The sequence below is a fragment of the Antedon bifida genome, chromosome 1 (genome assembly GCF_963402885.1).
Source record: "Antedon bifida chromosome 1, ecAntBifi1.1, whole genome shotgun sequence".
NCBI lineage: Eukaryota > Metazoa > Echinodermata > Crinoidea > Comatulida > Antedonidae > Antedon > Antedon bifida.
This window is the reverse complement of record NC_136226.1, coordinates 7,338,835-7,362,875: the sequence shown is the minus strand read 5'-3', so window position 1 is coordinate 7,362,875 and position 24,041 is coordinate 7,338,835. Positions and strand designations below refer to the sequence as shown.

Below are 24,041 nucleotides of genomic sequence, written 5' to 3'. Positions count from 1 at the left end.
TTTCTGCTGTTTATTTTTACGATTTAGATAAGTTGAGATCATTAAGCAAATAAGCACTTTATTTTATCTGTATTGAGGAGACTCAGTCCTACCAATGCCACAGCTTTTAGATATATTTTTTCAACTGTAACTTATTTATCTTTGTTACTTTTATTAATATTTATCATGTCTATGTTTTATTTTATTATTTGTATTATTTACATTTTTAACTGAATTGGTTTTTTTTATTATAATATAATAATTATTAAATCTGTGTCCACCTTGGCCTGATGTTGTGTTGTGCTGTATTACCTTCGTATACCATGTAACAATGGAATGAAACGGACCTTCCATAGGTGTTATAATGTTTGTTTATACAATTTATATTTTAAATATCTTGTTAAACCTCAATGTATACAATATCTGAAGGTGTTTTGTTTTCCACATTACAAATGAAGTATTTCAGTATTTTATTGGCACTTTAGAAACAGTGGTGCACACCTTCGGTGATGCGCCCATACAAAAAATTAGAAGTATTAAAGGACAGTAGTATGTCGATAGAGGGCGCTGCATATTCTCCTAATACTATTTATTGGGAAAATTGTTTTGTTTACAAAGTTTTTAATTTCAAATTACTCCTAATTACACTTAAACTATTGAATAATGTTGAAAGCAGTTGTTTCTGAAATAATTTTTTTTTTATTTCTTTTTCTTGAAGAGATTGCATGCATATGACATTGTTTTCTTCCAATACAGGATACCCTGCAATAATGGTTAAAACATAATTATATTTTATATATTGTTTATATTGCCATTATTTAATAATGGATGTTCTTTTTTCAATAAACTTCAAATGAAAACAAAAATCGTCGAAAAAAGAAAATCTTATTAAAAAATTGAAAAAAAAGATAGTAAACTTGTAAACCGACTTTAAATTAGTAATATACGTTTGTGTGTATATCCGACACAATACGTAATGATGACGTAATAATGGTGATGAGATGATGATAAAAAAAAACCAATAAACCATTACTATTAATTACTATTCGTATATTTGACGTGTTGATAGGCCTACATATTAAGACATTGACAACTATTAATTATGCATTATTATTAATTAGTGTTATTATCAAATAAAAAGTAAATGAATCGCTTCCTTTACGTTTTAGTATAGCTGTCACTCTTTTTAAAAATACAACCAAAAAACCCCAAACAATTCGCATATTACTTTACTCGTAAATCGAACAATACAAGATCTAAGACTCTCTAAACAATATAATTGAAATACAGCTATGTACAAGGGCTACGTTATGTAATGTATATTTGATAATAACTTTTATGTATTTCAATCACAGATTTTATTATATTTGATTTACGGGCATTTTATTTACCATTGTTAGTTTTTGTATTTCACTTAAAGGCCGTCGTGGGACGAAGTTAAGTGGTTTTTACAAATTGTGCCGTAATTTGTGTTTCAGTTACAATAGGTCCACTAACTATTGTACACACATTATGTTAAGTTTTAGCAGTTTTATTGTATGGTAATAACTAATTATTAATCAAACTGTTTTTTGTTTCGTTTAACTATACTATATATGACATTTTGTTTATGTGATATTTCAATACATTAATTTATATACCAGACATTTTGCTGTAAATTCCGTCTAGCTAGATTTGTTAATTAAATGAGTTTATATTGTAATTAACAATCAATTTATAATCATCCGATATAAGCCTTACTAATTTGATTTGAATAGTATACTGCGATTGAAAGGTTATGGCCAATACATTCATAATTGCTATTACTGATCATTCTATTCAATAATGCATGTTGTCGTAGGTTCATCATTGTATATGAATAGTAATAATCTCAATTTGAATATGATTATACATAAGATAGTGTTATATGAAAGCTATAATGTGACAATATGATGACATTTTAATAACTTTAAAGTCAAAAGTATAGAAATTCGTTGCGAAATTATTAAGCTTAAATTGTAAAAAAAAACATTACATGCATATCGTTCGCGAATAGACATTAATACATGTTATGTTTAAATTATGCAACTGTATATAAATTAATAATAGTCAATTACTTTCTTTAGGCCTCATCTATTTATTTTTAGCTTTATCAATGGCAATAGCACCGTATTTCTACTGTTGGCCTATGCTGTTTTAGATTGGTACTAGTCTCTTGGCCTAAATCAATTACTTTTAGCTTGTCGAAATAGCCTTATACTTGAGGCTTGACTTAGGTTATATAAAACATTTTTGGCCTAAATTTATTTTGTTTTATCATTATCAGCTCAAGGTTTGAACTAACGATTCAAAGTCAACTTCTCTAGGCCTCTCTCGTGGCTTTTCTCACTGACGGTATATTTTGCTAATTTCTTGGTTTAAGGCCTTTCTCTCAGCCGTGAAGTTTAACAGTGTGCTAATTTCATTCAACACGAACAGTCCATTATTTTATTCCCATCCACACTCCCTCGCTGATTACTCTTCTACTCACCAAGCGCATATACTCATCGTCATAGAAACAATCAATTACGTTAATTGATAGATGAATGGAGAATTTCGCTATACATTATTTATCGTGTGGTGATTTTTCTCAAGTGACTATCCGCTATAATTAGTAAATTAATGTTCATCGCAGTTGTATGAAAAATTATTTTAGTTGCCAACCTATCAGGCGGGACAGTTTGTTCGATGTTCGGCGAGCATCGCAAGATATATTACTCGGCTGGGACACTAACAGGTTCTAAGTACTTTTCTGTGATAAAATTAATACATATGCGTGGTTTTTAAAACTATTATAATGTATAGGCGCATGGCTGGTAATTGGTAAAAAGTCAATTATAATTGTATAGCATTTGTGATGATTATATTATTATGATACATATGAGAAAATGTTATGATGAGTGTCATCGTTTAAATTAAAAGACAAATGTAAATAGTATCTGTACGCAAGTTATGGCTATTAAATCTATTATTAGTAACAAACTATTATACCATTACAATTTAACTATTTGTATTAATGCCTACTATACTATGGCGTATTGTGTACAATAGTTTACTTCACCAAGTATTAAAATAGTTCACTCAATCCTAAATTACAAGCCTGTATTGTTGTTTCTTCATAGTGAAAAGTTTATCAAACCATGATCAAACAAATAGACATGTACGAATAAAATAAATACATTTTACAACATGGTTAACATTTGTGCAAAGTGCAATATTAGTCGCTCAAAGTTTCTACCTATTTTAAAATTATTTGGTATTTTCATGTTTTGTTTTTTTTTTTTAAATTCCACCACCGGACATCCAGAGGGCGTATTCTACTCTTTTAAACATTAAAGTAAAATTAAGTGAATCACATTTTACCAATGATGATTAAACAGATAATAATATAAAAATTCAGTGTATATATACAGTCATCCTATTATATTTTAAGATATTTCTTTCATTAGATGAAATCATACTTTGGATTTTAAATTAGTTTGTGTTGAATTTGCACGATAAAGTTACAGTTGCCGATTTAAAACAATAGAGGGCGCATTATGTAAATATGGAGAGGGAAAAAAAAATCTCGTGAATTCACGCTCAGGCGATAATACCAGTAATACGGTTCAATCAATCAAATGATACTACAGTACGTTACTTTTTTCTTTTTTGTTCATTTTAAAACTTAAAGTGAAACTACAAAATACAAAATAACGTGACTGTATAGTTTGTATAATGTTGATAGTTAGGCCTATTTATTTGCTTAAGAACTGTAATATGTATTTGTTCTTACTACCAGTTATATCAATATTAATACATAACACATCAATGCAAAAATATTAGCATGCTGTAACCCTTATTTTTTTTATAAACTAGTTTATACTACATCTACAAGTATTAGATGGTTAGGTGGAGTTCTTATTCGTTCGTATTAAATTTAATGCAATGGGTGCGGAATATACAATCCATTTTAAATACTACTAATAATAATATTTAGAGTAATTTAAACAGTAAAAATGTAAAATAAATTGATTAATCAAACGAAAGAACAATTCACTAATGTATAACATACTATTTACACTCTAAAAATTGAGGGATAAGATATAGGCCTAGGTGTACACCATAACAGGCTGAAGTTTAATGAATTACGTACTATAGACATCAGGACAAACTCATGTTTACTTATTTATAATACATATAAAGTGTTACGGACGGTATCAGTCGTTAAACAATAAAGACACGTTGTGATGCTGTATATAGAATCCTGATTGATCTCATAATAAAATACATTAATGTCAATGATGACATTCCTCTATATTTACTTTGTTAAACTTTAATTTTCGTCGACAGATCGTAATAATTTTAAGAAGTCTTACGATTGACGTTCGGTTAGTTTTTACGTGTCAAAATCTAATTCCACACAGACCACCGTCACAATTTTACGAGGCACTTTTTATGGACAGTGAATTTTATTGCTGGTATAAACCCAGCTTGACCCAATCTTACTACAGTATCTTTCACGTTGTACCAAGCATGCTGTACTCGTTTGCATATACTAGTAAAAATAACGCTATACAAACAAAAAATTTATCTTTAAAAAGATTAATCCAATTTTACAATACTTTACTATTACTTACATAATAGGAAAAATCCTTAAAACATTATAACAACTCTAAAACGGAATACTATGTACAGAACATAAAATGTTACGACTCAAATAATTACCTTCATAAAAACCAACTAACGAGCACAAACGATTAAGTTAAAATAATAATAAGTTTTATTAGAATTTTAAAGTATAAAATTGGTACTAAAGTGAATAAAAAGTTAGTCTTACCGTGAAGTCGTCAAGATGAAAAATAGTAGACCTGCAGATTGAGGAACCGATCTTATTCTCCTCCTACTTTAACGCATGCGCAGTTTTAACCGTTTCAGGCGTTTTGTGATTTCGTTGATTCCAATGCATGTGTCGGTTTACCGTTATACAGTAATGATAATGGCATAAAGTGATAATCTGATAAGAATAATTACATTTTAGACGTGTGATTGTAATCATCATAACGTGTGTTTTTTTTTTTAATGGTAGTTTTTTTCATTCACCAAACTTCAATCTTATTACGGTCAATACCGCTATTTGTTTATGTGTATAGCTATGTTTGGAACTTTGTTATTGTTTTTCAACATTAGAGGTAATAAATACACAAACAAATAACGACCACAATATCCTATTGTTTTTAATTTCGTTAACCGGTCATTAGTATATTTAGTACCTTAGGCCTATTCAATGTACCGTTTATGTATGTTAACATTTGTGAATAAGAATAAGGAATAACTTTTATTAGAGCAACAATATTTGTACTGTAGCCTAATAATACTAATATTATTTTATTTCTAAAATGTCAACCTTTCTTTCTTTCTTTATTAGTAACTTTGGCCTTCGGGCCATATTACACAAGTTGAGCATTTACTTCTAGAAGGTTCTTTCTTAAAATAAAGCATTTTTCTAAATACATTGCAAAAAGTCGTAACTTTGTTTCTGGTTCTGTTCAGGTATCTAATATACATCTAAAATTATAAAAGTTATAGGCCTACAAAGAGCAACTAAATAAAAAATGTAGCATCCTCCTTCTCCTCCATAAACTGGGCATATTCTATTTTCCCATGCTACTTTAGTATGTCTACCTTTTCAATAAATAAAGTATGTGTTGATAAACGAAACCTCTATTCAATTTACGTTGTATAGGCTGTCTTTTAAATTAGGAACTATCATGAAACAAATAATATTAAACTGAAATACTTAATAGGAATTCAGAATTTAAATAACAATTGTTGTTTCCCCTTTTTCGGTCTGCCTCACGTTTATTACTATTACTGTACTCATAACTTGGTTAAGTTAGTACATACAGGTACGGAAACAATACCGTAGTGTCCAACCCAAACTATTATATGATTTGTATTATTTTTATTCCAATTTATGTATACCACATAAAACCACAATTGTTACACATAATCTAAAATGAGGAGATATACTTTTATATTAATTAGCAAGTAAATTAAGTATTTGCAAGCAAACTTGTATATTATTCGAACTAATTAAGTTACTTTATTCAAAGTATATGAAAAAACAGTGATAATTTAATATTTTATTTTCAAATTATCAAAGTTTTAAAACATTAAATGTAAATACATTAGAGCATTAATGATTAGATAATTTAAATTTCATGTTTAAATAATATGTTTTCACAACCAAAACAAACACCAACTTTAAAATGTACATCGCCGTTTACATCCGCAGAGCACCGTGGCCCATGAATATGAAAACTTCGTTTATAAGATAACATGTATAAAATCTGAAGTGCACCCAATCTAATCAATTTTAGTTTACTGTAGTTTAAAATTGTTGAGATTAAACACAGTTCATAAATAACACCTTATTTGAAGATAATGTTATGTTGCTACCGGTAGTAGAAATCATGCCTGAACGATAAAAAGAAAAAAGCCTGCGAATGTAGGAAGAAAATAACAGGAAAACAAGAGGTGTTAAGACATACCTAATCCACCCCAGGCCAAATATGCAAGTGTTATTGTACCAAGGTCTTTTGAGAATCTGCTTGGAAAAGGCATTATTTATTGTTTATTTTTAGAAATAATACAATACTTATTTTTTATATTTAATAACTACAGTATTAAAAAAATAAGATTCACTTAAAGAAATCATCTTATAAACCACTGTTAGTACAGTAAGTTGTTATTTTAGCCTTATATTTGTTTCACAGTTACTATACCATGACTGACGCGTGCCTATTCGGGAAAGAAATTCATCAATTTTATTTTTTTTTTTTCAAATAGAGCAACTAAGAGCATTCTCTGATTATCACCGTTTTTTGTCGGGTGTTAAATGTAGGCCTACAAAATGGACTTTGTTTTCACAGAGCCCTAAACTTGCTTATTTCTGTCACACAAATAGGCCTAAATACACGTAAGCAAAATATGACGAGACCTACATTGTAAAATGCTGCATCATTATTGATTGAAGTCGCATGAATTAGCTAAACGCAAGTCTTTTATCTTTGTTGTCCTTTTTGACTTTTGTCCAATGGCCGGCGATTTTAATCAAAGTCTTGGTTTAAACGATTCTAAATACCAACACAATAATATTTTCACATCCAAACTGTTCTCATTGTTTAATTGGTGTCGAAACAGATCACAACGAAAATGGTCATCATTGATTTTTAATGTCGTATATCATAATTATTTCTTTTGTTTCGTCACGTCGACAACAGCTGAAGGCCCTTTACGTGTACTTGGGTTATGACAATGTATGTGTTTCAAAGACGCGTTTAACGTTATAAAAGCCAATGTTTAACTCGTTCGTACTCTTCTGTAGCAACACGGAACTATCCACAACTCGTCTCTTTTACAGCATTCAATAAATAATATTGTCAAAATAATAATTTTATAGAAAGGATTGCTTTTATCTTACTGTATTGTTTAGTAACACGTTTAAGCTATAACAATATTTAAACTTTCATCGCGTTATATTAATGTTATAGACACTATAAATATTTTGTGGCTCATTTGATTTAGAATGACGTATAAGTGAATATATCTCGAGTTCCTATATATTATATCAATATATCTACAGTAATAGAATACTGCAGAAAGGACAATATTGACATTATGATATACTTAAATTAAATAAATAAATGAATAACAAAATTCAAACTATCTTAGAAAGGAAAATAATAATGCCAGTTGCACCGTGTCGTAAACACAATAAACCAAAATTCATGTAAAAATACAAAACTGTTAAACTTAACATTGTCTCATCTAAATAAATCGTTTAGCTTCCGATTTTGAAGGTATGCGTTATTTATGAAAAACAATATGTCTTTATCCGTTACGGTATAGTTATTCATGTTATTAGTGATAGGCCTATATTACATTTACACCTATCGACTACGGTGCGTAATGCTGAATATATAGACCTATTGTTTAGTTTTAGAACAGGGAATAATAGTAATACATCGGGTTTAATGTTAGATGAAGTATGCAACTCAATTATAAACAAAATGTTGATTATGTAGGACATTGTTATGTTTATGGCATGAGAGTGTATTATCGGTCTTACCTGATAATTTGTATGATGTTAGGTACAACTTAAACACATAATATTAAATTTCACTGCAAGAAATACAATTGAATTAAACGAAAAGTAAACTTTTAGTTCTTGAAGCGTTTAAATACATTTTCAGAAAAGCCATTTATGTTGTTTCATTGTGCTTGATGGCTTGGTCTCTCGTTGTAGCTTGTTTAGGCCTACATCCATGTTGAACTTCGTTTCTCAGTAGAATCAGACTATGCATAACTCTTCGTTGAAGACTTTTGTTTTTTGTTTAATCTCTCATTAATGTTAAGTTACAACCAAAATCTGAAAGCAAATTGTGAACATAGTTTTGCGGATTACACAGGACACGTCGAAAAGTAACAAGAAAAATGAAGTCATACATAAACAAACGGTCACAGATTGTAGTGTTGAGCCGTTGATCCGTTACATGTTTAACTGTCAATCCGGGGTATAACTCATGCAATCAAATAGAAAATTTTACGATTGTACTTCTCTTGGTCTTTTTAGTACGGGACCACCCCACTAATCCATCGTAAATGTCGCGTTGGTTTATAGCATAGATTGGGCACAGACATTGTATGTCAGTCACCGTAAAGGCCTAATTTGACATACAACTTGCTATAGATTTAAAACTTAGAGAGGGTCAACACATCTATATTTTTTACATACTTAATGAATGACAAAGAAATGTATACATGACAAGTCAGAATTAAAATCACATTTATTTGTCCTTTTCCTGAAATTTGAGGAATACGTTTGTTAAAGTTTTTTTTTTTAATAACAGCATGTAGGCCACTTAAAAGTGCTTCTTATGAGTTGTTTAACTCGCCTATCAAGCGACGAAAAACAGGCCTAAAAAGTATATACTATTAATATTATTAGTATTGATAAAATAATCATTGTGTGAAAATCTCCAACAAGGTGCTCAAGTCGCAGAAATGTGCTTCAACGAAGTGTGCAGGAAGGGTAAATGCATTAAGGCATTGGTGGTTTGGAAGTGTGAAGAGGTTTTATGAAATGGAGACGTGTACCATACCATGTTTAAACAATGCAGGATCATTCAACAAGGCGAAGGAAGTCGTGGAACTCACAAGACTAAAGACAAGAGCTAAATCGTGAGTTGGTTGTTGAGTAATACCATCCAAAAAATGAAGACACCTCTGCAGCAGCACAATTTAGAGTTTTAAAACGGATGATAATTAATGACATATAATTTCACGATGGAGTGTGAAGTCACATAAATAGATCACTCTATGAAATGACAGTTATTAGTACGACAGGTCAAGTTAAAATAAATACAATAAAAATATTAAATCATTGATTTAATATGACCCAGTCAACAATGATTCCCAATAGACATACAGTTAAATAATAACGAATTATATTAACTGCCAAAATATCCCCAATATCAAAGGGTGCTTTTTTTTTCAATTAACCTTATACAAAATGTATAAATCAAAGATCATAATTAGGGCGTATATTTTCACATGTTGTGTTTTCAAACACTCGCAATTAATAGCTGACATTGCGAACGTGTGATTTACAGTGAGTTTTAGTATTGAAGTATAATAAGTTATAACCGTTTGTGAGTTGTGTTAGGATCATAACGATAACTTCTTTTACTACAAACCTTGAGCGTTCGGCGATTAAAATAAGCGTAGCAAATAACCCAGAATGTTATCCTCTTGAACGATTTACAAACAATTGTATGGTTTTAAAAACTCAAATTTGATTCCCATGACTGGTCGGTGAATCTCGTAAATTTTACACCACTCATAAACATCAGAATCAAAAGCGCTGATCGGCGCAAACTAACCTTGCCTTTGTACAAGTGTATATCATCCAACAATTAATGATATCATCTGTTAATAACCTAAAGATACCCACGGGGTACATAAAGCGATTTCCTTTATTTACGATTGAACAATAAACTCGCTACGAAGACACAATAAAAAAGAGTAGCGACAATTCATACTCCATCAAATGCTCAATATATGCAACTGGTATAACATACCCTGTAATATCGTCAGCATACTATCTGAGAGATTACCCGATCAACCAGGTAGGTTCAAATATAACGTTAGGCTATTCTTATGATTATAGAATATGTAGGCTTAATATTATCGATACTCCATTTATTGTTAATTGTACTGTTTGATAAGAAACGGAAATCTATCTGTTCTGATCATTTATAAAATTAGGCTTTTACACTGAAATCATAGCTAACTGTGTCGTTTTTCTTATATTGAACGTAGGTGTTGAAACAGGGCCAATGTAGATTATTTTGGATCAAAATGGACTTTAATATTTTGTATATGCTTCATGGTTTGAATTGTACGTTTATAACTTGAGGAATTACGACAAAAATGAACAAACAGTTGGGCTATATAATTGGTGAGGAACTGTACTTCTAAGGCCTAAGTATTAGTAGCAGTACCTTACTGCAATATCTACCTTAACAAAGATGTTGTGAGATTTGGATTCGTTAGTCTATTTTTAGAAATACTGGTAATACACGTCATCGCGTGTCGACATTTTGAATTTTCCAGATAAACAAGTACGTTTATAATTTTTACTGAAATAACGGCATGTCAGTATTTTAGTTCGACGCGATAAGTTTGCCTTTGTAGTTGGTTACTAGTGGGACACATTTAGAGCAAGCTTCTACGTTGAAACTTCTTTGATCCATACATCGCTGTGTTCATCCATAATGAAACCAAACCATAATTCAAATGTAATCAAATTCGTGTACAATAAATCTTGCTTACCATTCTTCACACTTTTAGTAGAACTTAGATTCAGTATTCTTGCAATTAAAAGTTTGAAATTGTAATTAGCCGTTGAGAGCTGTTATTTATTTCCATCCTTAATTGCCGTGATCTAAAACAATACAAGAGCTTTTTGGATCATTTTGACAATAATCTAAATTAAGGGTGTAAATTACCCAATTCCTCGAGTCACAAGTGCATTTTAGTGCGTTTATTACTCTAGTGAAAATCTCACTTCACGATTATTCGGTGTCCGTTACGCTGAATCCGATAATGGGCTCGTGCGTTCCCTTGCGACGTTGTAGAATGGGGTTACGCGATGCGGGCCGTGTACAGAAGTTAGTACGCTGACTCTAGACTGTAATTGGTAATGTAACACGAAATAGATATCATAATGTACGGCTAGAAATGAAAACAAAATATGCTGTCATAACGTTTTGTTGAGTTTCTGACCTAATAAATACAGACAGGTGCTTATTCGCTATTCGTCTATCTGTTAATATTATATAGGTTTATATATCAATAGGCGTAAAAAAGGTATAAAGGGACCATATTTTGGACTATTTTTTTTCCAATTGCCACAAATCATAAGAAACGTTCCTGTGATAAATATTACAATATAAATGTGCAATTAAAACGCACCTGTTATAGAACAACCAACAATTGTAATCATATTGCTTTTTAATAACGCCGTCACATGACAATAATCCATCTTGGATATTAAATTTAACAATTGTTCTTGTCATTTTATTTTTTATTTTCTTAATTGAAAATTCTTGATTTTGAAGTATTATGTATTAACGTTTGTGGTTTCGTATAGCTAACATAATAATAATACTACTCAGGCATGATGATAATAATAAAAACTTTAATAATTATTAAACCCTATATGGCCTACAGTAGAATATGTTCAACACCTTTATAAATCAAGGAAAAACAGTATAGGCCTACAAAAACAAAAATCTATAGTCATGATTAACTAAGTTCAGGAGAAAAATAAAATAAGACATTTTATAAGACAGATATCATTATATTTCAGATAACCAATTATTCTTATTAATCAAGTTATATTTAATTTGTTTACAGGCCCTAACTACATTTCTAGAACTATAACTTATACGACTAAGATATCATCATAGTTCTGCAAAACTTTCCTAAAGAGATAAGAGGATTTGGAAGAGCTAAATAAAAATGATAAAATCGTGTACAGTACTGCAATAGGCCTAATGTTAAATAACTGAAATGTTAATCTGGGGCTACTAAAAGAATATTACAATTAAAGAAAAGGCCTAATTCATTTGTTACATGCATGTTACGTTTGTTTACTGTGAGATAGAAATAACACACAGAAATCAGAAAGTTTGCAATGCGATGTTACCAATAAAAAGATGAGCAATTTGGCGTACGATGACTGACAACTGTTTCAAAAAGTGTGGTAATCTATCATTTTCTTTATTTCATAATTAATATCACTTAGTTTCTTTTAAAATTTACATGCCTTATTCGAATTCTCTTAAACCTATATCGTTTGTTTCAATAATGCATTAGGGAGATTAAATTCTAATTCTTGAATAAATTGTGTAAATTTATATACATATTGTTTCTCAATTTTCTTTTTTAAAAAAGGTCCCCGGAAGGACCTATTTTAAGTAAAAACAACCTGTTTATTCATATTCATGAATTCATGTAAATTTACGAACATTAAATATCATATAATCGGATCATTGGTATATATTGAAAATAAAATAAATAGGCCTACTGTACACTTAGCTGGATTGTTTACACATTAGCTAGGTTTTTACACTTTAGCTGTGTTTTTACTAACATTGTGATAGTTGGGTTAAGCTTAATTTTTAAAAATTAAGTGTATCTTTATTTTTTTTTAACGTCAAAAGTTCTACGTGTTCTTGTCGGTGATCCCTGAGAGAAAGCTATTAACGCAAACTTATTGTTGTTGTTAATAATTCATTGGTTAAGATGGTACCGATAGATTGTCACAGTAATTATTTTACTGAAATAAATTTTCGTGCTAAAATTGGTCGTACAGTAATCCAATGCACTGTAGATGTAATTGTATACCGGTATTAATAAAAATAATATATTTTTTTATTTTTTTTTTAATAATAAAATTTTAAATCTTCCCGCAAAAGTGTCTATTTTTTGTCCTTACATTGCTGTTTTTCATTCCTCAATTTTCGGGCGATTGTACTTGTGTGTTATTCAAATGCTGCTCTCTTACATATCAAAACCGATAGGCCTACATTTCTGTTACAATTCATCGTATTTGTTATTCTGTGTACAAAATGTGTAAAAATAACGACAAGATTCCAATTCATATATAGAAAAAATAGTATTATGAAATTTGATTCGAACCAATAAAATTGATACTTTGTTCTTGCACGTGCGTATGGTCTCATGACCACAATGAAAGTAATGAAATTATTTCATCGGCATATTGAATGGTCAAATGTTTTCCAAGTTTTTGTGATATATTGGCGTATAGATGTTTCAACATTATTGTGCAGTTTTTTTTTTATATGCGTATACTCATCTGAAGCTCTTCGATTTCTCAAATACTCATCTTCTTACTCCCAGAAGGTTGCTTTATTTCAGAATATTACACACGTGTTCATGTAATCTCGATTCAGATAATTCCGATGCGTCGTTAAACAGACCAAAACTTCCATAAAATCTCTAACTTTTACGACATTCTGGTGATTACGTAACCGTTGTGCGTTAAATTCATTTTCTTTTACGAGGCCTGCGCTGCTATTCTCAAAACAGTTGGCATTTCGCCTAAAATCTCGACAGGGGTAGTAACTGACATAATTTCCAAATCTAGATGAAAAATTTCTCAGCATCTTTGCATAATACACTTGTTTCTAATCATCAATTTTACGGTTTTGGCCTTGGTCGGACCGTATAGTAAAATACTTTGCTGCGTTTTGATTATACCGCATTTTCTGTTGAGTTTATGAATTGTCTCGCGTTGGTCCATATTCGTCTGTTATTCATTTTCCCATTTGAATTGACGCAATTAAAATGCAAAGTAAGGGTACGCCATATTCGAAATCTAATTTTATAAAATCTGTAAATTATGTAACAAACAACCTATGAACCGGAAAGACATATGCACTTCGATTTTTAAAGATGTTTCTATTAAATTCATTTTATTGTGTTTTTTTTATTAGTATAACAATCCAAACATGAAAAAAATATATATAGATATTTTATTGACTAGTTGATAATATATAGTAAAACTAAAATGATTGATATTGAAAATAACATTAAAAACAGCTAGGCTTATAATACATGATCTGACGTAACGTAACTTTAAAGTAAAAAGAGAAGTATCTTATAAACCAAATCACGTTTTGATACTATTTTGGAAATTTTATTTTCTTCATAATCTTAATATTCGTTCAGATTGTGTTCGGCCGACATTGTGCGAATTTGCGAAAAAGGAAGAGCAGTGTACGGTATCGTTAACAATTATATATTAGTATGTGTAAATACTACGGTATTTTTAATTACAAACCACAGCAACGAAAATAATAAAAATACAAAAGTTATTTTCTTTCACATTATTCCAGATTGAAAACATTTGTAACAGTTTGTTCCTCACATAATCTAAATTTAAATAACCCTTTGAACATTATGCCGGCTGGTGTTAACGTTCCTTTACGTTAATGTAGTTACGTTACGTTGTTACGTTTAATATAATAAAAAGTCATAGGCCTACTTTTAATGTAAACAAGTTCAAATAATATCTAAATCGTAATTAAATTTGTGTTTGCGCAAATGTTCTGCGTATTGTTACCGTACTTTAGTTTCTCTAAAAGTAAAATCGAACCGACTTTAACTTGCTCCAAAAGAATACTGTAGTAGTTTATTAAACCATATTTCAGCTCTTTATGTCTATGGTTTTCTAATCTTAATTTACACAAAAGAAAATATTTATTTTATGTTTTGACAGTCACGTTTCATTTAATTTGATAGTTATTATATTTCTTCCCAGTGATATCATATCGCTTTTTTCTTTTCTAGATGAAGTTTCCATTTCTCTTGATACTCCGCACTGTGATTGCTATAGAAAATAAAATTAGGCAAATCTGGTATTAATTGACACGAGTGAAAGGGTAACCCAACCTGGTTAGCCATAGTAATCCAAACCATATAATGTCGGGTTCCATGGGCTGTGTACTATATCATCAGCCCAGTAATTCGTTCCCTAATGCACTTATAATTGGTTCATACTCTCGTAAATAATATTTGAGCTCCTTGGTAAAATGTTATTAGTTTATTAATAATAATATAATACGGAACTAGACACGGTTCTTAATTATTGCACGATCACCTTGGAATTAATGGTAAATCTTGCTCGATGTTAGGATCTTTACATTTTTATACAACGGTTAAAGTTGAAAATTACCGTATGTTAATTAAAACACTAAGTCTTAAAATTAATTAACCAACGGTTATATGCAAAATCATAAATATATAATTAGATTATAAATGTAACCATGTACTTACACGAGTATACAATGTGAATTTATCGAATTTAATATGTTCATGCGATAGATTATAAAGAAAATTATAACATGCCATATCTATAACGCCAGATTTATTATATATAGTATAATATTTCATATCTCAATTTATCCCGGTATTATTTAATTAACTTGTAACTAAATTATGACTCGATATGATAATCAAGTGTTAACGTGTTAAATATCTATATAGTCTAGCTTGTTTAAACAGTAATGTGGCCTTAATTGTTTAGTTGAAAAGTATAGGTCTAAATACACATTGTTTTGTACTGTGTGACATACAATGCACTGTATTCTCTATTTACTTATACTGTACTGCGTATGATATTTTATACTTGTTGCCTCTCTCCCATGCAATTGTTAGCAGACCCGTATCGGTCTAGCCTTACCCTCCTCTCTTTCCTCTTTTTTTCTCCATATTTCTATATTAATTATTAGCATATTTATTAACTTCTATGACACGTTTGGTTTCGTTAATCTTCACGTAGACCTAAGTGAACGATTTGAACCCACTTTCAAAAACCCTAAATTGTTTATAAAAGTTTTACCAATTTCCTTTTTTTAACTTTTTACAGTATCTTTCGTTGGCCTACATTAGGTTTTTATTAGATTTATATGCCCTATTGTTTTAAAAATTAAAACATTATCGACTAATAATCGTATCGTAAATTAGATATAACACAATACAGCAGAACGTGTGTTTTTTTTTATAACGAGTAACATAATAAAATTATAAAAACACTTTAGTTTTATAATTTTAAATAAAATATTTAGGCCTACTAGAATGCATTGCACAGTAAAGAAAAAGAATTTAAAAAAAAAACAAAATTAAGGCTGAGATAGGCTGCAGCAAAGAAATGTGGATTAGCATTAGCCTACTATACGATATGTTTAAGTTTAGACAGCATTTAATATTTATATTTCATTTTAATTAATTATTGTGAAATTAAATCATGGGATAGCAAAAATCAATTTGACATGGCGCTCGCGTTCAAAAATGGGTAATATAGGCCTATTATTATTACTTTTTACGCGCGCGTTCAATTTGTTTGTTTGGTTTTTTTCGTGGCACTGAATACGAAGGTAAATAAATATATATAGGGCCAAGTAACTTCATGTATAGATCAGTGCATATTTATTTTACAATCTATTTCGGTATTCTAATGTTTTCTCGTTGTAAAGGATTACGTATGTTAGCAAGACTATTATTTATAATTTGTTGGTCCCATATTTTATTCTAAATAAATATTTTAGTATAATTAAAGCTAACATTAGGCGTTTACTACGTCAGTGACGGTGTTGATTTTAAGTCTATATTTTTAGCCTTAATGGCAACTTGTCTATATTGGCGTGATCAAGCAAAATAATTAAACACACATCGAATATCAATGTTGCTTATTTTAACCATCTTGTGTTTGGGGATCTGTTATAAATATAAAATTCCATGTCTTTTTCATATGGTATTTTTACGCAATGTGTTGGATGTGTACTAACTGATTCATGTCGGTCTTCACAAAGCCTTGTTTACTTGTAAGACCTTGTTCCACCATGATTGCACCTTGGTTTTTCTCATCTGCAAGATGGACTTCAAAGGGTTTGTATACCTTACCGCCTGCTTCCTGCCTCATCCTAACATATTTTATGACCTATGCCTTTTCATGAAATCTTCTTTCCACGTTCTTAAGCCGTAGGACGGACGGGATGTTACTCTAAACATTCCTACTTTAGTTTTTCACATCAAAGAGCTAGGCCGAATGATTAGGTGTCTAAATTGTCTAAAGTCGGCACGATTAAGTCATTATACGCCTGTACATGCTAAGTACCTGACAAACATGGAACATACGCCTCGGGCTAGATTCCGAAAAACCTTCGTGCACGCAATCATATACACATCGCCTATCAATTGAGTATTTAAACTTTTAGCAAAGTTTAGATAAGAATCTTTCCTTTCTCTAATTTAAAATCATTTGTACGAAGACAAATTTATTTGAAACAAAACTCATTTATTCGTATTGTATTGCTTCAAATCTGGAAGTGAAAACTTATTGAATGGACAGACGATAGCACGATATGTAACACGAATACTATAGTTATCGTTCTTGTTTGTACTAATATTTTAGTCTACACTTTTGGATATCTATTGCAGTGATTTGAAATGATAACTGGTAATATGTAGGGCGTGAATTAACCTTCTGACTTGTTATAATTTAATGACTCGTTTTGTCATTAAGGTTGTAACGGTATACAGGTGTCGTTATTTGATAGCATTATGAATTGTATGTAAATAGTGGAAAGTCTCATGGTGTTAATCAAATTAGCAAACAGATAAGAGAAGATATTTATTCCATGCTTATTCAAACCTTATTTATTTTAAGTACGGTGTACTTATATTTTTCAATATTATTCTTAACAATGTTATTTATTAACTTTAAAAGTTTTTGCAGTAATCATTTAGAAAAAATGTCATGTTTAGGCCTATACTTTAATCTAAACAATGAGAAAATCCAAAACATGTTTTCAATACAGCTTTTATTGGACTTAATTTATCCTATAAAATGCTGTAAACATGGGTATAGTCAGAAATATTACTATGTATTACTTCGGTACAAAGATGTCCACTAGTACATTGTTAGCTTGAATCTTTTTACTATATTCTATTCTATTGTTTTTGAAAATAACCAAAATGTTATTAATGTGTTTCTCTTCTCGGATGTACGAAATAAGTATTGTACAGTGAAAATAATATTCGGTGTGATCAAACACATTTCGTGTACCCCCTACCACCCTAATTAGTCTTTATCTTCTTTTATGCACCGCAAACACCCTTTTTGTAAATATCCGCACTCTCGTTAATTAATTATTTCCCAGTTGTAAGATAATCCATTCCCTCCAGCAATATTGTCGCCTTTTCTATTGTAATTGTCACTAACCAAATTAGTACACAAATAGTTATGTACCTTGGAAATATTTTGAGAAGTAATTATCAAATCGATCGAAAAATTGTCAATAAGTCTCCGCCTATATTGGAATTTGTTTTATTATTTGAAATTATTGAATGCTCTTCTGGTAGATAGGTACTTATTTTCTATATAAATATATTCTGTTCCTGTGTTTCGTATTATTGTTGATAGTTTAAGATGCTCTTCATGATAGCCGAAGAAATATTAATTAAAAATAAGTATTGCTTGTGTAAATTTAAATAAAACAAGATTGAAAATAAATATGTTTTGGTTTATGTGGTGATATGTAATATACATTTAGCCTAAATTCGATACAACTGCATTTTCTTTTTATTGTTTTTAAATGTTATAGGCCTAATTGTATTTCTTATTGTTTAAACTTATAAACAGTAATGTAGAATACTTTTTTACTGATATAATCGAAATCGAAATGTTTTTTTTATCTCTTACTAGTTATTTAAAAACAAAACTTTAACGAAAGAATTAAAATTGTTTCAAAATACATTCATACACACATGTTTCCAATATATCTTTCTAGTTTTTCTGTACTTTTACGTTGCCTTGATATTATTCTCGTATGTAATTATAGTTGGTGTAAATTTTCGTTATAATCTTTCACCGCAATAGTACGAGACATCGAACAGAACTCATATAATTGTACATTTGGGAATGATATTAGCCTTAAATATAAGAATTGAGTAGATAGAATAACAGCGTGACGAATAATACATTTTATAACCTTATATTGATACGGTACGTTGTTATCATGTAATGTAAATTCGTACTACAGTTGCATCTTATACTTGCAAGTATCACTACAATAATACTATAGTTTGGTACCTACGTTATGTTCGGTGCACTCACTGATGAGAATCACAACTTAAAGATATATTGTACCCCTGAAAAAAAATTGTTTTTTTTTGTAGATATGCCATTTTAATTTCACATGATAGTTATACACTTTGACCAAAAATTGGATTTAAAAATATAGGCCTATATATTTACCTAAAACTGTAATTCAAAGCAAAAATAGTCCTTTGAATGAAAAAGAGTTTTTGGTTAAATTGAACTATTTGTTTTGTCTTTTTATATAAGAAATCATTATTTGTTTTTCTTATGGAAGTGAATAACTTCATTAAACTGCAAAATGGCCTATCCAAAGTCTGATTTTAAAATATTTATTTTTTGTGATTTTGTGGGACAATACTTTATTATTCAGAACCAGGTAAGATTCATTTTATAAAATAAGTCTATAAAACAAAAACAAAATAAACATGTTAGGAATCAACTATCACTAACTGATGAAAGTTCTATCTTACTCCCAAAATGGCACAAATCCAATACATTAACAAAACCACAATTATTATTATTTATTGAATCTGAAATTCACAAATATTAATATTAAAACGGAAGTATAAAATTAATTTTGTCAATGCACTAGATTGAAAACATTATTGTAATAATACTGATTCCGTTTGTATACAGATTCAATAAAGATGTCGCATGTTTAATTGACCATATCATGGAGAAAATGACTCCTTGACCAGATGATTGGTCAAGCAATGTTTATCGTTTATGAAATTCTCGTTAAATGTAACTGTCTTTCAATTTAATCTGTGTTTTTTTTATTCTGCAACGTGTATACAGTGTATTACAGAGTACGATGTACAGTTAATATACTTCACTCCAACTGGCCTAAAGTCATTATAATCGTTTTGTTTTACATGTTTTTTACATAACTATACATGGGAACATGAGTTTATTATAAAAACAATAGGGTATGTTATAAAGAGGGTCCATGGTACAATTATTTGAGGGTACAGCTTTAATTCTTTATGCAAGCGGCCTGGTTATTTTAATAATCATACCTAAAAATTGTATCTTTTCTTCAGACATTTCAGGTAGTAACATAAAACAGGATGATAAATCACATATGTATTATATAATAAAATATATTCATATACCGCAAGTTGACCATGGCTTTTTTTTATAGGCATAGCCCTATATATTTAATAATTACAGAGTTCTGCATTGACTGCCAGTTCAGCTGAAATGAGGGCGCCTTCAAAATAAAATATGACCCCAGTTCGCACCATAATCATATTTTATTTTACAGGAATATAATGGATATAAATCAGAAGCTTTTTATTGGGGGGCTGGTGACAAATACATAACATTTATTTCGAGGGTTTTCGTCATAATTTACTATAACATTTTCCAGATTTTGGGTAAATATAGAGTACATTGAAAGTGCATTGGGAAACTATAACTGTTTGTCGGTTACTATACACAAATAATTCTGAATCGGGCATTTGTATATACAAAAAAGAGAGTGTTGTTCCAAAAAGTGGAAGAAAGGAACATTGATTTAATTGAAATACTGTAAAACAAAATAATATTTTGTTGTTGAAGTTGGAGAAAAAGAACATTACAGCTTTGTATAAAATTACTGGTTCTTTTTTGTGTATGTATTTGTTAGCACATTAGTGTTTTGTAACCACTTTCGTCACAATGGGCAATAAATCGATTTCTTTGTATATTTCTGAAGACGTAAGAGTCTGAAATCCTTGTTCATTGATAAGTAGAAGTCACATTTAATGATTAAGAACATTACTTCATCCGATCCAATCTTCTTAACTCTCTCAACACGCGGTAATTTGTTGTATTTTGAAGAAACTTACAATTTACCTAAATATTATCTCTAAAAACAAACAAATCGGAATCATATCTTACTAGAATGGTAGATATAACGTTTAATAATAAAATAAAGCATAATAACGTTATTCTATATGTAGTACCGTAATAAAACATTGATACAATAATGTTTGTTGAAATGATTGTTTTATTTCGTTACAAAACACTTGATGGTAATAGTTCAAGTTGACTATGGTAATGAAGATTTGTTTTATTTAGTATTTTATGCATAATATAAATTGTTAATGTGAAATGTTACTTTTTAAAAGAGAACAACATGTCGACAATTTCCATTTGGAAAAACATTGTAAAGAGAAGAACACAAAACAAAACAAGTAAAGATGTGTTTACATTTTTTCGTGGAATGCCTACATTCCGATTTCGTACTTAAATGTTATATCATGTTTTGATCGAAGATTTATTTCAAATCAAGAAACCTTTGCCATTTTAGATTGTTTTTTATCAGCAATGTGTCATTGTTATTGTTGACTTTTTTCCTTCATTAAGGTGTCGTGCCAAGTGGAGAATAAACATTTTTTTTAACTGAAAAAATAACATTGTTTTTGTTTCTTTTCGAATTCTAAATTTAGAGTTTATAAAAAAACTGTTATTAATGTTAAATTTGTTTAATGATCATGTATGGTATAGTACAGTGTTATTGTTAACGTCATCACCTCTTATGCAAATTATTATGTAAATCACAACAGTTCTTCTTGATACTTTTGTTTCGATTCTGAATACATTATTAAACTAAATATAATTATTGTTTTAATTGATAGTATTTTTACTGTAATTGATAATTTTATATTGATAAAATATTTTTATTTCTAAATGATAAACACTATAGTAATTATACTATTTCTTCTTTCAGGATTGTATTAATGGATCAGAATTTTTGAAAAAGCGTTCCGTTAACGGCATGGCCGCATGGAATAGTTTATGATAATGTACTATGTAAAATTCCTTCGTAGGATGCCTTTGTGAAAATTGCATTGTGGAGTAACATACCTACAACCGATAAATCATACATTCAAAGGGATAATGTCTAGCTCATTTGCATACCTGTTAATACATAAATTAAACTTATTAGTATTATATCTTACCCATTGAGGTTTCCTCCATGATCTACCTATGTATATGGTTCTACAATTATGGAAATAACCACTTAAACTGCCTTCAGAAGACGAAGGATATGGTCGCAGAATGATAAATAAAGACACCCTTTTGGATTGGATTTAATACTTTTACCAGAACAATTTCGGTATGAAATAAAATCGCTCGGAATCAACCATAAAAGAAAAAACAACACTACTCTATTCTTTGTTTACACGGACCGGTCTTAATATGCCAGAAACATCTGATCGTATTATTTTTACCAATTTATTTTCAACATATACAAGGACGCATAACAAACTGATTATTATTGTATATAAAACAATGAGCGGTTAATTTTATAGTAGATTCTAAGCAAAACAAAGTTATATTTTATTTTTTTAAACAAATAAAAATTATATGTTTAACATTAAAGTATTACATTTTTAGGCTATAACAAAATAAATAGGATTAATAATATTTGCATGATGATATATATTATTATAGTATACTGCAGCAATCTGTAAACTGTCTCTATTACAGAATATCTATGCAATGTCGCTATCTTGTACAACAAGGTCTAAAATAAATTATGTTGACTGTACGAGAATACTGTTTTTGTGTTAATGATTTATTGGGTTGATTGTATGCAGAAACTCAAATGTGTTAAGCCCATGAAAACCAATTATAGCTTGCTTTTAGCCAAGACATGAAGGTATGTTATACACAGCGCCCTCTATAAACATCTCCATCCATTTATCAAAATAAGTAAATAATACTAATACAACAGCGATAGCCAGCTTGCCTTAATTAATCTAACGTAAATAAGTTATATAATAAATATTTATATAATTTTGCCCTACCTCTATTACGACAATTCTGTATAATGTTTTAATTGTATAGGCCTATCGGTAAACTGTTAACGTCTAAATAAATAAAGCCTGCCCTCTGTAGCCCAAGTGCACGGTCTCAGTCAAGGTCATTTACGTTAAGGTCAAAGATTGTAACTCAGTGTCGTTATTTACAACTACTCATAAAATGTCTAAAACTATGACTGGTTGCTTGGTAACCTAATTCCAAATGATTAGCATATTAAATATGCGCGTAGTTTGTATCAAAATACAACCTATAATGCTTCAAAACCTCTAGTTTGTAGTCAAATTAGCAAACTGCAACAACAAATTCCAATGAGATGCTTTTGTTTTTAGGTTATTTAAGGTATTATTGTTGCAAAATCCTATTCACAGAGCCAATATTATTTCATGTTTACATTTGACAATAAATTTAATCTAAATCTAACATAATTTTATATTTTTACATTGCTGCTTGTATAAATAAAAATAACTAAAAGAGCAAATAAATAAAACACAATATAGTATTAATTTGACAATAATAATAGTAATATTTCTAAAATAACCAAACTAAAATTCTATATAAACAGCTTTTTTATTTCTATCTATTGTTTTCATATATAACAATATCTCTCATTCTATAATCTATGATACTAAACTATTCTAGATACTCATTTTAAAAAATGCTTTGCTGCGGTTGAAAATTGAGCAAGAACATACTTGATTTACGATTTTTTACATGCATGCATATTAATCTTCAGCAATTGGCCTCTATAGACCACTTAGGTTAAACAATTGGATGAGGCTTAACCGAATATGTTCATCTTTAGCATTAGGCTAATTGATTTCATCATATGTAACATACAATCTGCACACTCATTAACGTATCTTCTATATAAATCAAAATATCCAAGTAAAGCATGGACATACTTTACCGAGTTGTTAACATCATTTGTGTTTATTATCTTTTATTATTATTACTAGTATACATTTTTTTAAATAAAAAAAATTTATTATCA

General features: G+C 29.6%; 1 long non-coding RNA gene across 3 annotated transcripts in view; it reads left to right on the top strand.

The window, feature by feature from the left end:
- Window positions 1–22,773, top strand: part of LOC144840312 (uncharacterized) — a 115,777-nt gene extending 93,004 nt beyond the window's left edge. For all 3 annotated transcript variants that reach the window (XR_013611894.1, XR_013611890.1, XR_013611891.1), the window contains one exon: window positions 21,951–22,773. This is a non-coding gene — a long non-coding RNA (uncharacterized LOC144840312). The remainder of the gene's footprint in view (window positions 1–21,950) is intronic.
- The last annotated feature ends 1,268 nt before the right edge of the window (window positions 22,774–24,041 follow it).